Raw genomic sequence first — 12,771 nt, 5'->3', positions numbered from 1 at the left:
GAGCAAAGACGTCTAACGCTGTGTAGCAGTATTGTCATATTTCAAAGGATTCCAGTCTAACTGTATAATAACTTTCCAGTTGATCACCATTTAAAAATATTTTTAGTTGATGGATAATACTTAAACAACTGTATCCTGTAATTACTCATCATTTTTGTCCGTGACTTAGGCATTTCAAAGGGTTCCTATATAGTTTAAATTTCTTGGAATTGATGCTTTTTCTGCAAAAAGGTCTATTATATAAATATCTTACTAGTATACTTAGTAGATAACACCAAATTTTCGTGTTCTATAAAAAATGGATATGCTAATTCCTCTCTCAATGTTTTCTCACTTTGTTAGAGTGACAGAAAAGTCCCTTCTAGTTAGCTTTTTATAACTCAGAATTCAGCCAGGCAAAATCTGATTTCATGGAAGAATTTGGTCACATTGTGCTCCAAGCTTTTGATCAGCCCCAGCGTTGACTAGGTTCAGCTCCACGCAGCAGCCTTACTGAGCCCTCTCTCTCCTCCCCTGAGCATCACCAAATGCTGACATCATAACCCCAGTGGGGTCATCAGAATCCTGCCACCCAACAATGAGCTTTTCCCGGAGTCTTTGCAGAGGGCACGGGTGAAAGGACAGTGGAGAAGGAGAGAAAATGGCAGTGGACGAGGCAGGTTGAGGGGCAAGATCAAGGAGGAAAGAGAGAGGAGGGTAAGGCTGGGATGGGAGCCAGCCACGTGTGTCCTAACAACAGCCCGTAAGCAGTGGCCTGGGCTGAGGGGAACTAGAAAGCTAGGAGAAAGAGGAAAATCAACCAGGAGGCCAGTGTTCCCATGAGCAGCGACCTCCAGATGAAATTAATGGACGTTGAATGGGGTCCTGCCAACACGCCCTCCAAGTGGGGAAGGTGAGGATTTCTGCTGGCAGTGAAGGTAAACGGCTGGTTTGCGGGGGTGGACATAATGGGGCATCAATCCCCACACGACACGTCCAAACGTCCCCCGTGCTGGCTTCTCAGCCACTGAACCCACCGAAGAATGGCATCAGTGGCAGAAATCTGGGGACACGACACGTCCAAACGTCCCCTGTGCTGGCTTCTCAGCCACTGAACCCACAGAAGAATGGCATCAGTGGCTGAGATCTGGGGACACTAGAGCCCTATCACGAGACTCTTGGGGTCTCAATTCTACCTTCTGTGAATTGGTTTGCTCTGGGCTGTTACACGGGTTTCCTCATCTGTTCAGTGTCACGGATTGCCTTCTTGTTGGAGTTCTTTGAAGAATGGTAAACCATGGTGCATTATTTATACAAATATTTTCCAATATTTTATCTTAATGGGAAATGCAAAGGAAATGCCATTTAGATGTACGTGCAGGCATGTGCTACTGAGAGTATTTTCAGGGAGTCCTGCAAGTTGGTGCCTAATTCTCATTAGAAGGACGAAGCAATAGGGACAGGAGCTTCGATTCGCAGACCAGGACCCAAGCAGAGCCCACAGCACCCCTGTGAATAGGTGACTCTGCCTTTTCCCTCCACCCCCTCCTGGCTCCCTCCTCCTCCCCTTGGTATAGGCCCAGAGCAGCTAGTCATGAATATATCAGCACACAAGCATTTATAGGAGGTGCAGTTTCGTTGGGATTTAAGAGAGTGGTTTCTTTCTTTGTTTTGTTATGTTTCTGAGTTGGGATAGGGTGGTAGCCACAGACCTCTCCAAACAGCCAGCTTGTGTGGACAGACACCCACACCAGGGTCCCAGCTGGGAAACAGGCAAGCACAGCTCCCGAATCACTTTCTCTCCCTGGTCTCTTGCCCTTCTTTAATGGATGATGGCAGAAACAAATGAAAAATCCGGTTTTCTACATCCAAGAAGGATTTCAGTTCCAGGGAAGTTCTAAGGGCTCTCATTTCACAACGTGGGGCAGGACTTATCCCACCTGGAGCCAGTGTGGGGATTAGTGTTGTTACCTGAGAAAACCCGAGGAGTTTGGAAAGGTGCTGTCCCTTCATCCGTTCTCCGTGACAACTGATGCCTGATCATTGCTTGACCCCGGAACTGGATACCTAGACCATCGCAGAAGCCGCCTACCTCTACTGTCTTCTGCCGCCCAGCCTTCCCGCCATCCCGCATGGCCAGCCCACCCTGGCCAGATTCATTTCCATAAAATGGAGGTTTCATAACATTTCCCTCCCTGCTTATAAGCTTTTAGTGGTTCTCCAGGGCCTTCAGTTTAAAGCATCATTTGCAGTGCCATTCTTTTTGCAGTAGGCGAATGTTCACTTTAATTGTAATTCTAAATTACTTACTTTCGCGTTAACAGAGATATTTCATAAACCAAAAAGAACCAAGTATTATATATTTTTTAATGGTTAATGTGACTCAAAGAATTTTTATTAAAAAGGGATCAAGAGCTGGTTGAAATTCTCACCATAAATATAAAATATCTACTGCTATCTTTATTCACAGTGAATTCAGATCTAAGCTTCCCGAAGAGCTGTACTCTCTAATATAATAGGGATGACAAGTACTTGACAGCCACGCTCAAAGGACGGGCTTGACATAAAGCGAGGTGGTTAAAAACACCAACTATAATACGAGGCTGCACTTGAGGCCATGACGTGCTGGTCTCAGCCCACTTGCCCATATTAACTGCTCAACAAACCCACGAGGATATTCGCTCTTTGATAACCTGCACGGCAAATCCCCAACACGTTTCTGACTTGCCCACTGCCAAAACTTCGATAAACTTGTCTTTCCACATTTACCTGCAGCCCTTCCTCCCACCCCTGCAAAATCCCTTCTCTATTCATTTCCACTGCTTGTTATGCAATGATCCTTCAAGGTCTGGATCAGACCCCATCTGCTTAAGTAAATTAAGCACAGCCTGTAGCACCTTTTTCCACCCAGAACTCTCCCAGCACTCCTCCCTAACTCCTTGGGCCTTTGGGTCTTTGCCAATCATTTGGCAATACCGAACCAGTCATCTATTTTTTCTCAAGCTAAGCTGCAGAATTTATTCAAATGTCGCCAGTTTTTCTGCCAATTACTTTTTCTGTTCCAGGATCGAATCCAGGATCCTCAATGGCATTGAGTTGTCCTGCCTCCTCAGTCCCCTCCGGTCTGTGACAGTTCCTTGGTCTCGCCATGTCTTTCACTATCTTGACACTTTTGAAGGGTACTCATCAGTTACTTTGCTGGAAGTCCCCTCGACGTGGGTGTTTTTTCAGGATCAGATAAAGTTGTTCTACTGTTGGGAAGAAGGTTACAGAGGGGACACGCCTCCTCAGTGCATTCCATCAGGGGCACGTGGTGTCACTGTGCATCACCTAAGATGTTAACCTGCATCCCCTGGTTAAGGTCATGTCTGCCAGGATTCTCCACTGGCTCTCCTGCGTGGTTTCTGATGAGAAATACGCTGTAATTCATATCTTGTTCCTCTGTGTAATTTCTTTTCTCAGGCTGCCTTTGAGACTTTCTCTTTCCTTACTTTTCAGTGGTTCAATATGATATGCCTACGTTCATGCGTGTGTGTGTGTGTGTGTGTGTGTGTGTGTGTGTGTGTGTGTGTGTGTGTGAATATGGTTGCTTGGTGATCTTTGAGATTCTTGGATCTGTGGTTTGGTGTCTCTCACTCATTTTGGAAAATTCTAGGCCATAATTTCTTTAAAGATTTCTTCTGCCTAGCTATCTCACTCTCTTCTTCTGGCATTTGCTACATGAATGCTAGACAATGTTTGACATTGACCCACCACTGCAGATGTGTATTTCTTTCTTTTCTCCTCCCTTTTACTCTTTGTGTTTCAGTTTGGCTGTTTCTGGTCACCTTACTTCAGCTTCCCTGATTCTTTCCTCACTATGTTGAGTCTATTAACGAGCCCACTGAAGACAGTCTTCATCTTCATTACTGTATTTTCCATTTCTAGCATTTTCCTTAGATTCTTATAGTTTCCATCTCTCCAGTGAACTCATCTGATCTTGCATATTGTGTACCTTACACATTAGAGACTTTACCCTATACATCAAATTTAAAAAATGCAAGTCAGATAATTCCAACATCTGTGTCACATCTCATCTCTTATTGTTACTGTCTCTTGGAAGCGTGTTATCTCGCCTATTCATGTGTCTCCTCGTTTTTTCTTGAAAGCTGGACATCCTGGTAGAACTGTAGAAACTTAGACAAATTGCTTTTAATCTCTAGAAATGGACCCACTTTTCCTCCTGGCAGGCCCTTAGCGCGGGGGTGGGAGTTAACCTGGGTAGAAGTTGGGCTGGGCTTGAGGTTCCTTGTTGCTATGGTTACCCTCAGTGCACTGAACCCTTCAAATTCCTGTGGGAACACCTTGTGTTTCAGGGTGTGGTTTGCCCAAGAAATACTTGCTTGACTCTCAGCTTTAGACCTTCCCTTTGCACTGGGCCCCACAGAGGGTCCCTTTGCCTGTTATTCTTCCTCTCCCTGTGGGGTGTGGGGTGGCAGAGGGAGACGTTCTCTGTTGTTCTGACTAAGTCCCAATGGCTGCCTCCCGTCCTTGGTTCTCCGAGGTCTGGCTGCCTTGGTTCCCCTGTCCCTGAGCAGCAGATCGAATAACGACCAACATTTTTAAGTAGTAATGAGTGTCTAGGATATTTCTCAATGTCGTCAACAACTTTGTTGTGGTGTGAAAATATTTGTGATCTGTAGTTGGTGGCGTTGGTCTCAGGAACTGTTGCTACCACTGTGTGTTGTTGCCCTACGTTCATAATTGAAGGGAACGCTACTAAATGTGAGTTAGAAGTTAGTGAAATGAAGATTTAATTTTTTCCACATTGAACTCGTGAATGTGTGCTTTCTCTCCGTGGATCCTCTGGACTCCTAACATGCTTTGAGAGAGAACTTGCGGGATGAGGGATGGACGGCAGTAACCACATGACCTGTGACCAGAAGCAGCTTGTAGAGCTTCTCTCGTGAGTTAACCTTGGCTGCCGCACACCGCATGCTTCCCTGTGCTGCTCGGGGAACCAAGGGGCAGGAAGGCTATGTCCTGAGGACAGCCAGGCCGGTGCTGGGACACAATACACTACCAAACGTAAAATAGCTAGCTAGTGGGAAGCAGCCGCATAGCACAGGGAGATCAGCTCGGTGCTTTGTGACCACCTAGAGGGGTGGGATAGGGAGGGTGGGAGGGAGGGAGACGCAAGAAGGAGGAGATATGGGGACATATGTATATGTATAGCTGATTCACTTTGTTATACAGCAGAAACTAACACACCATTGTAAAGCAATTATACTCCAATAAAGATGTTAAAAAAAAAGAAAAAAGATCAAAATCTCCACCCAGCCCAGAAAACCTCCACAAAGGGAGATGACAAAGAAATGCGTTTAATTATCGAATAAGCATGAAACCAGGCCGTCCAATAAGAGACTGCAAAGACATGAAGGGATTTCACATGTTCATGTAGGCAGGCTGACATGTGTCCTCAGGTTAAACGACAACCAGTCCTCAGTAAGAGGACCTGACAGCACCATTTGTCACACACGGTTCACCTGGTAACGGGGTGGCCATCTGTGTTAGCTTATTGCCTTTATCCAAAGGAAAAACGAAACTTCTAGTTCCTTTGTGACAAGAGCTAGTTTTGCACCGTGGAGCGAGGCAGGACACCTGCCGAAGTTAGGCGCCTGCCCTCCCAGGGACACTGGGAAACGGGGGGCGGGGGGGGGCATCTTTCTGTTTACATTTCTGAGAGGTGGCTGCCAGGTGCTAGGAATATTTCTGAGTTGTACAGGTGCCCAGAGGCTTATTTAGCTTTTAGAAAGATTTACTTTTTAAGATTTACTCTCAAAGGGGCAGAGAAAGAATGTATAGTAAGTGTCCAGTAGTAAACGTGCTAAGGAGAGGGGGGAGGGGCAGGCAACCTCTTTCCCTTGTCGCACCAGGGAAGATGGAATCTTGTCTTGGTTTGTGCTGACCGTCACACCAGAAAGGAGCAGTTGAGTCACAGCTCCGTACTTCCTTCCTCAGAACGGAAGGGACGAAGGGTGGAGAGAGAGGCCAGAGGTTTACTGAGGCAGCGTTCCCATGGGTGCCAGAGGAGGCGATGTGGACGTTCCATCATCTTTGATGCTCCTCGTAGGTGCACGTCATTTTGCTCAGGTGTGATGTTAATGTTCTGCTTTGGGTTAAGGGAAAATTGAATTTAGTCCTCCTAAGCGCAAAGGAACGTGTGCTTTGAAATCCAGGAAATTGACTTTAAGTCTCCGGAGTGGTTAATCCCGCTCCCAGGCTAACTAAACCTAGCCGATCAATTCAGCAGTCATTCAGCGTCTCCTCTGAGACCTCCCTGGGGGCCCAGCATGCACTGGACACCATGGAAGAGAGACGGGTAGGAATTCATTCTTGCATTCAAACTGGGGAGTCCACGCCACATTTGAGCCACAGGGCACGAGCTCCCCACTTTCCCACATGCCTTCATGGGGCCTTTCCACGTGCTGGTCCTTCGGCCTGAAATATCTCCTCCCACTCACACTTCATCGGTCAGGAGTCTTCCCCAACCTGAAGGCCCAAAACGTGATACTGTGTTCCGTATCAGGCTTCTAAGTGTTCAAACTAAATAATAACAATAATAGTAGTAGTAATTATCATTACTATTATAAAACTCACCAGAGTGGGCCATGTATATCGTGCCAGGCATCGCACTAAGTACTTTAGATCATTTATCAAACAGCCCGTGAAACATATTTCACCCCAGTTCAGTAGAAAAGGAAACTGAGGGTCAGAGAGGTCAAGATCACATAACTAGCAAGAGGTGAAGCTGGGATCAGAGCCCAGCATGGAGCCCCTCGCCCTGGCGTCTCCCATCAGGCTTGTTCCGGTCTTCTCCGCTCTTCCATAGCACCTGCTTCTCTTCCTCCCTCAGTTCTCCCTGACATCAAGGCTCGGATGTTTGACAGACTTATGGAGGCCTTGAAGGAAGGTGCCACGTCTGGCTCAAGGCTCGCTCTCCTACAGTGTCGAACACTGTGTCTGGGGTACGCGAGGTGATGGAAAAGGGGATACGAGCAGAACTGGGGAGCACTGGGCCAGGGATGGACAAGCAAAGGTAGTCATTCCTATCATGTTAGTGACCTGCGACTTTGTACTGTAGGTTGGGAGATGACCCGAGTCAATACAATTTCTCCCTTGAAATTTTGGGGTTAGGGGAACTGAGGTAGGTGGTCATGTGAAGGAAAGAGCTACCTGGTGAGCTGTGTGTAGGAGGCAACCCTGGAGAGGAAGCAGAGGAAGCGGCTGGGAGAGGGGAAGGGGGCAGAGCTAAGCAAGTGGAAAGACAGTGAGGGACAGAGAGAAATCTGCCACAGTTCAAGGCCCATTGCTGGAATCCCTGGCCCCTTTCAATGTATCATGCTCCACACACACACACACACACACACACACTCACACTCACACTCACTCACTCTACTTGAGTTGTCTTGTATGGGTTCTGTTATAAGGACATTTAGAAGGAACATAAATGACATCTTGACCCTTGGCACAGGGTGCTGGGAGAGGAGATGGTGGGCTTTGAGAGAGGGAAGGCCAGCCGGCCAGGGTACAGGATGAAGGGAAGTGGACTCGGAGAACACTGGGTTGTAAACGTGACTGTGCACTTGAATCTCATGGGGAGTTCTGCAGTGTACCGATGCCTGGGTCCTGCCTCCAGAGACTGTGGTTAGTTGATGTGAATGCTGGTCTGGGCATCGAGAGTTTTAACAGTTACCCAGGTGATTCTAATATGTGAGAAGTTTTCGTGGCTGGTCTGGGCATCCAGAGTTTTAGCAGTTCCCCAGGTGATTCTAATATGTGAGAAGTTTTCGTGGTAAACACTGCTTTACCGTGTTAGGGGTGGGTGAGAATGTCCAATTCGGAATAATTTTACTTATTCTCAGAACAAGAGATGATGAGAGCGATGACTTGAAGTCCTTGAGTATAGAGTGACTTTCCTCAACCAACCCCAGGTTCTAGGTCAACGATTAAAGAAGTTGTGTTTAGTTAGGCTCCAGGCAACGAGCAGATGCCAATGTGCCTGGCTAGTGGCGAGTTTAAATGCTGCATGTTTACAGATATGAGAATTTGTTGGCAAATCCTGTCCCTTCTCCTTTTTTAATTGTTTGTTTAGAGATGACAAAGGATTATATCAGTTAGCATTGAAGATTTTATCTTAACTGGGTGCAAACAAAGGTCTATCAGCTGAAAATTCTAGTAGCTGAGCAATGACCTTGGGGCTGGCCCTGAGCCCACGGCCTGTAACGGGTTGCACAGTGTCTTCTTGCAGGAAGCTGATTTTATCCTGTAGCCAGCTTCCCTCAGTGAGGTCAGAGGCTGGACCACTATGTTTAGCTTTGGCGTCCAGGTTTCTGGTGGGGCTCCACCTTCATGATTCATCTACAAGCCTAATTCCCTCCCCATCCCAAATGCCATCACACTGGGAGTTAGGGCTTCAACATATAAATTTGGGGGGGATATAAACATTTAGTCCGTAGCAGATGCATTTCCCAGTTGAATTCCAAATATGTTTTCTTCTCAGGTAGATTCATCTAGTATGGCCTTGCCAATGATTAACATACCAGTCACCAGTCACTGTCCCAGGTTCCCTAAGTGGCCTCACTCCTGCCACCTCATCTCTCCTCTTCCCTTCACCTCCCAACCTTCTCCAGAATCCAGCAGGACCCTGCTCTGCCGTGCTACATGTCTGTTCTCATTGGCAAATGCCTGTCGCAGACCAAACAGAGTGACTGTCAGTCCCGGGCCTGGCAAAGGAGAGACACTTGTTCACTACAAGGCTGGGGTAAAAACAGGGAGGGAGGAAGGCTATAGAGCGAAACTCAGACATTTGGTGTGTGTGACGTATACACCAAAGGACATACCTTCCGAGGTGTGAGGGCTGCTTCATAGAGACCTGGGTCCTGCAGGCCTGGCTGTGGAGGAGGAAGAGAGAACGACGTAGTTTCTTAGCAAAAATGTATTTCTTGTCCTCACCTGACTCTTTAGGAATCTCCCCCATGCGGCCAGGGGAGAAAGGATGTCCCAGCCCCGCTTGATCACCGGGACGCAGGCGGGGAGCCACTGCCGGGGCGGTCAAGGGACTTGGCGTGCTCCCCCTCCCCCATCAGAGGCCAGCGGTGCAGGGCCGGGGCGGGGGGTGTCTTCCTTCAAGCCCCGCAGGTGCCAGGTCTGCTCCGGCACACCCGGCCTAGAGCAGTGCACGTTAGCGCCTGCCCCTCTTCCTCTGGGGCCGGGCAGGTCAAGTCCCGCAGCCATGTCCAACCGGTCAGTTCATGGTGGCACTGAATAGGGTCACAATTTTTATGTGTATCTGTGCCATCGACCGACATTACTGCCCCCAACCGAACACTCAACGGAGGACAGACGCCGCGACTGGCCTGGTCCCCGCTGGAGCCCCCAGCGCTCAGCATGGGCACAGGGCGGCACTCAACACATAAGTACTGAATGAAGGCGGGGAGACAGACGGGGCTGGGGCTTGCGGGGGTGGTGACTGCTCTCCATGCCAGGCAGTGTGGCCCGCCGGCCAGTGGGGGACCTGCGTCTCCCTCTGCCCTGAGGCTGGGGGCTCTCCTTGCTTCCCTGCTGCACGGTGTGCCTGAGTCCCATGAGTCTTGGACTCTGCCCAGCGCGTGGCCCAGGGGAGGGTGCACTGTGCTGTCTAATTAATGTATCTGTTAGGGTGAATTAGGGTGGTGTGGCCTTCAAGCTGTGGCCAATTGTCAGCCGCTCCCCTTAATCTCCCTGCGACTTCTTTTGCCCTCTTGGATGCCTCAGCCCTCATCTATGATCCTCCCCCTAATTTGGGGGTGGGCCCTCTGTGCTTTGGTTCCAAGCATTCCCTCCCCCTGGTGTACCCTCCCTCCTCCTCCTGTGGAACCCAGGACCTCTCATACCTGCCTCTTCCCCCAAGAAACTCGCTTTGGTTAGCCCGCCCACGGGCACCCCGCTGGATTGGGACCCACTCCACCTCTGGTGGATTTCCACACTGCTCTGTGCCCTGCCCTCCGAGGGGGCGGGCAGCACTGGGTGGTCCCTGGTTCCCATCTGATTCTTGAGGCCTCGAGCAAGGGAGTGCCTGTGCTGAAGGCCTCCAGCCAAACCCTGGCCTTGCATCCTACTGAGATTCCCTCCCTCCCTAGGAGACCAAGTCAGGCACCAGAGATAAAGTATAGCCCTCTGGGGGAAATTCATTGTTCTTTCTCTGGTATCCTTTCTGCCCTGGGCATTTACCTAACTAACCACTGTTGTCAATGTCAGGAGATGAGTCAATTGCACACCCACCTGTATTGTTTCATGAGACTCAGGTGAAGAGGGGCAAGAGGTCACCCTCCTGTCTCCCCTCCCCCTTGCAGAGCCCTTTCAATTGTGTAGGTAGTTAATCTGGAAAACTTCAGAATTCCCAGGATTGTTATTGTCACTGGATAGAAGGATGGAGATTTCCAGCTGGAATAGGGCGGCTTAGATCATTCTCGTCGCTTTTCTATGTAGAGAAGAGTTCTGACAATCGAGGAGTTGTAATTGTTTAGCCTTACACATCATCAGCCTTCTCTAGGTGTCCCTCCTAGGAGGAAGGTCAGCAGCCTGCAGGGTCTTGAGGCTGGGCAAGCCGGACAGTCTCTGTATCACAGCTGGGCTAAGCACTGAACAGATCCTGGGAATCACCACTCCTTAATGTATACGGTTCTAGAACTTCAAAATCTTTCAAGTTAGCAAAGTCCATGTATTTCACGTGATGGCCATTTCCATCCTCAAAGTGGATCTGTCTCCGATTTTCCAGATAGTGAAACCGAGTCTGAGTCTTTTTAGGATCGAGGGTGCTTGCATCGCTTTGCTCTGGCATCACTCCTCCCTCCTTCCTCCTCCAGAGGCTGGAGCAAGTTTACGCATCCCGGTGGTTTCCTTCTCCTCTTCCGAGTTGGGCTGAAAGTGGCAGGTCCAGGGATTGGCCCAGGGGATCACCTCAGCTGTCCTGGCTGAGTCACAGCTGGGTGACTGCTTGGTTGCAGACCGCACAGCAAGGGCCCTCCCAGGGGGACTCCAGCCAGGGCAGGATCAGCAGGGCAGAGGGCTTTCGTGAATCCAGCTCAGTTTATACTGAAACGTGATCTAGTGTCTTCTCCTCATTGCTTGTTGGAAACAAATTCTCCCTGCAGAGTCTGGACTTGTTTAGATGCAGTGGAAATAATGGGGATAGCAGAGAAAGATAGCAGATGACCCTAAACTTCTACCTAGAGCCAGCCGGCTTCTTCAACGAGCACCAGAAGCCTTCCCCTTCCCGACATGTCTGGGTTGGCTGGAAAAAATCCCAGTCTTAGAGTGGCCAGAAGTGCGCTCGCATTTCCTTCCGAGCCCGCATCTTCCGTCTTCCTTCTGCATCTCAGTAAAGAGCACTAAGGTAGGCGAGGAAGGAGGGGGCGGGCTGCCCCGGCACTTCCTGCGAGGGAGGCTCTGCCGCCTGGTGCCGGGCGGGCCTTGAAAGCAGCCGAGTGGCTCGAGTCTCGTGAGGCCCCTTGCGCCGCCCCGTTCGCCCCGCCCCCGGGGGCCGGGCCGCGCAGACCAGGAGCGCGAGGCGGGCTGGGTGTTTGCATACAAAGGCGGCCAAGCGTGCGGCGCCGCAAGGTGAGTACCAGCCTCCCCGCCGCCAGCCTGCCGTGTCGAGCCTCCGTGGAGCCCCGGCCAAACCCCGGCCGCCGCCGAGGTAGGGGCCACAGCCTCTGCGGGGCCAGGCTGGGCAGGGCGGGGCACCGCCCGGGGGCGGGGGGCGCGGTCGGGCCGCTGCCGGCCGGGGGATGCGGGACGACGTGATGCCCGGGGACCACACTCTGTCCCCGCGGCCCTTTCGGGGCAAGTGTTTCAGGGAGGGAGGCGGAGAACAGGCCCAGGGACCCGGCGGCCTCGTGAGCTTCCCTCGGGCCTTCTCCCAAAGGGCTGACCTTGATCGGCGTGGCGAACTCGAGGGGTGGCCGCGGGACTCCGTCCTGGCAGGACGTGTGGGTAGTACTTGGGCGGCAAGCAGCCCTTGCTTAGCGCCGGAGACTTTTATGAAACTGGTCGGGGAGGTGGGGGTGGGTTATTTGGGATTCCTGCTTTGCTGTTGGGGAAACAGGCTCGGGGAGGTTGACTTACGTGCCCAAGGTCACACAGCTGCGGGGCGGCAGGCTGAGCCCGGGTTGGAATCCTGGTTCTCGGATTACATACAGTCTGGTCCCTCCACTGCCAGCTTCTGTGCACCTTTCCTGCAGCCTGCTGGGTGCTAGGCCTTCCATCAGATGCCCCTGCGAATAATTTTATTTTGGGGAAGGTGGGGAAAATGTAGGATGAAAAGTAGTGTTTTGGAAATACCTTGAAGAGCCGCGGAGCAGGGGTGTGTATAGATGCCCGGCTGGTCATTTGCGTGCAGGGTAGTGGCTGGAGAACGCAGATGTCAACCCGGTTTTGACCAACAAACAGGAACTTGACTAAAACAACTGGCCGTGTTAATTCAGAGAATTTTTAGAGCCCAGTAGTTTGGAGGAGTTTTTTGGAGACATGAGCTTATCAACTGTTTTTATGGGAGGGGGCGGGTAATGGGGGAGTGCTTGTGAAATTTACTGTTTGTCCCTGTTCTATAATTCGGGTCTTATGAGTTAGTAAGCAATTGCGGAAAGTACAGCAACTGAGAAGTAAACACAGATACAAATACAGATACAAATCGAGATGCGTGTCTTCCCCCCCGAAATGGTGGACATCTAAGAGTTTGTCTTCCGGTTCTGTGTTTTGATAATGCTTCGT

General features: G+C 50.3%; 1 protein-coding gene and 1 long non-coding RNA gene across 6 annotated transcripts in view; one reads left to right on the top strand and one right to left on the bottom strand.

Annotated features, from left to right (window-relative positions):
* The window catches only part of LPIN1 (lipin 1), a 123,213-nt gene that overhangs the window by 42,895 nt on the left and 67,547 nt on the right, over positions 1 to 12,771 (top strand). The window lies entirely within an intron of this gene.
* LOC137205454 (uncharacterized) lies at positions 2,370 to 11,496 on the bottom strand. The gene is made up of 3 exons (XR_010934149.1): positions 10,282 to 11,496; positions 8,862 to 8,912; positions 2,370 to 6,127 (listed from the first exon to the last, which is right to left on the bottom strand). It is a non-coding gene; the product is annotated as an uncharacterized lncRNA (long non-coding RNA).

Source organism: Pseudorca crassidens, chromosome 14 (assembly GCF_039906515.1).
Source record: "Pseudorca crassidens isolate mPseCra1 chromosome 14, mPseCra1.hap1, whole genome shotgun sequence".
Classification (NCBI taxonomy): domain Eukaryota; kingdom Metazoa; phylum Chordata; class Mammalia; order Artiodactyla; family Delphinidae; genus Pseudorca; species Pseudorca crassidens.
Note: the sequence above shows the minus strand (reverse complement) of the source record. Positions and strands in the feature narration are given on the sequence as shown.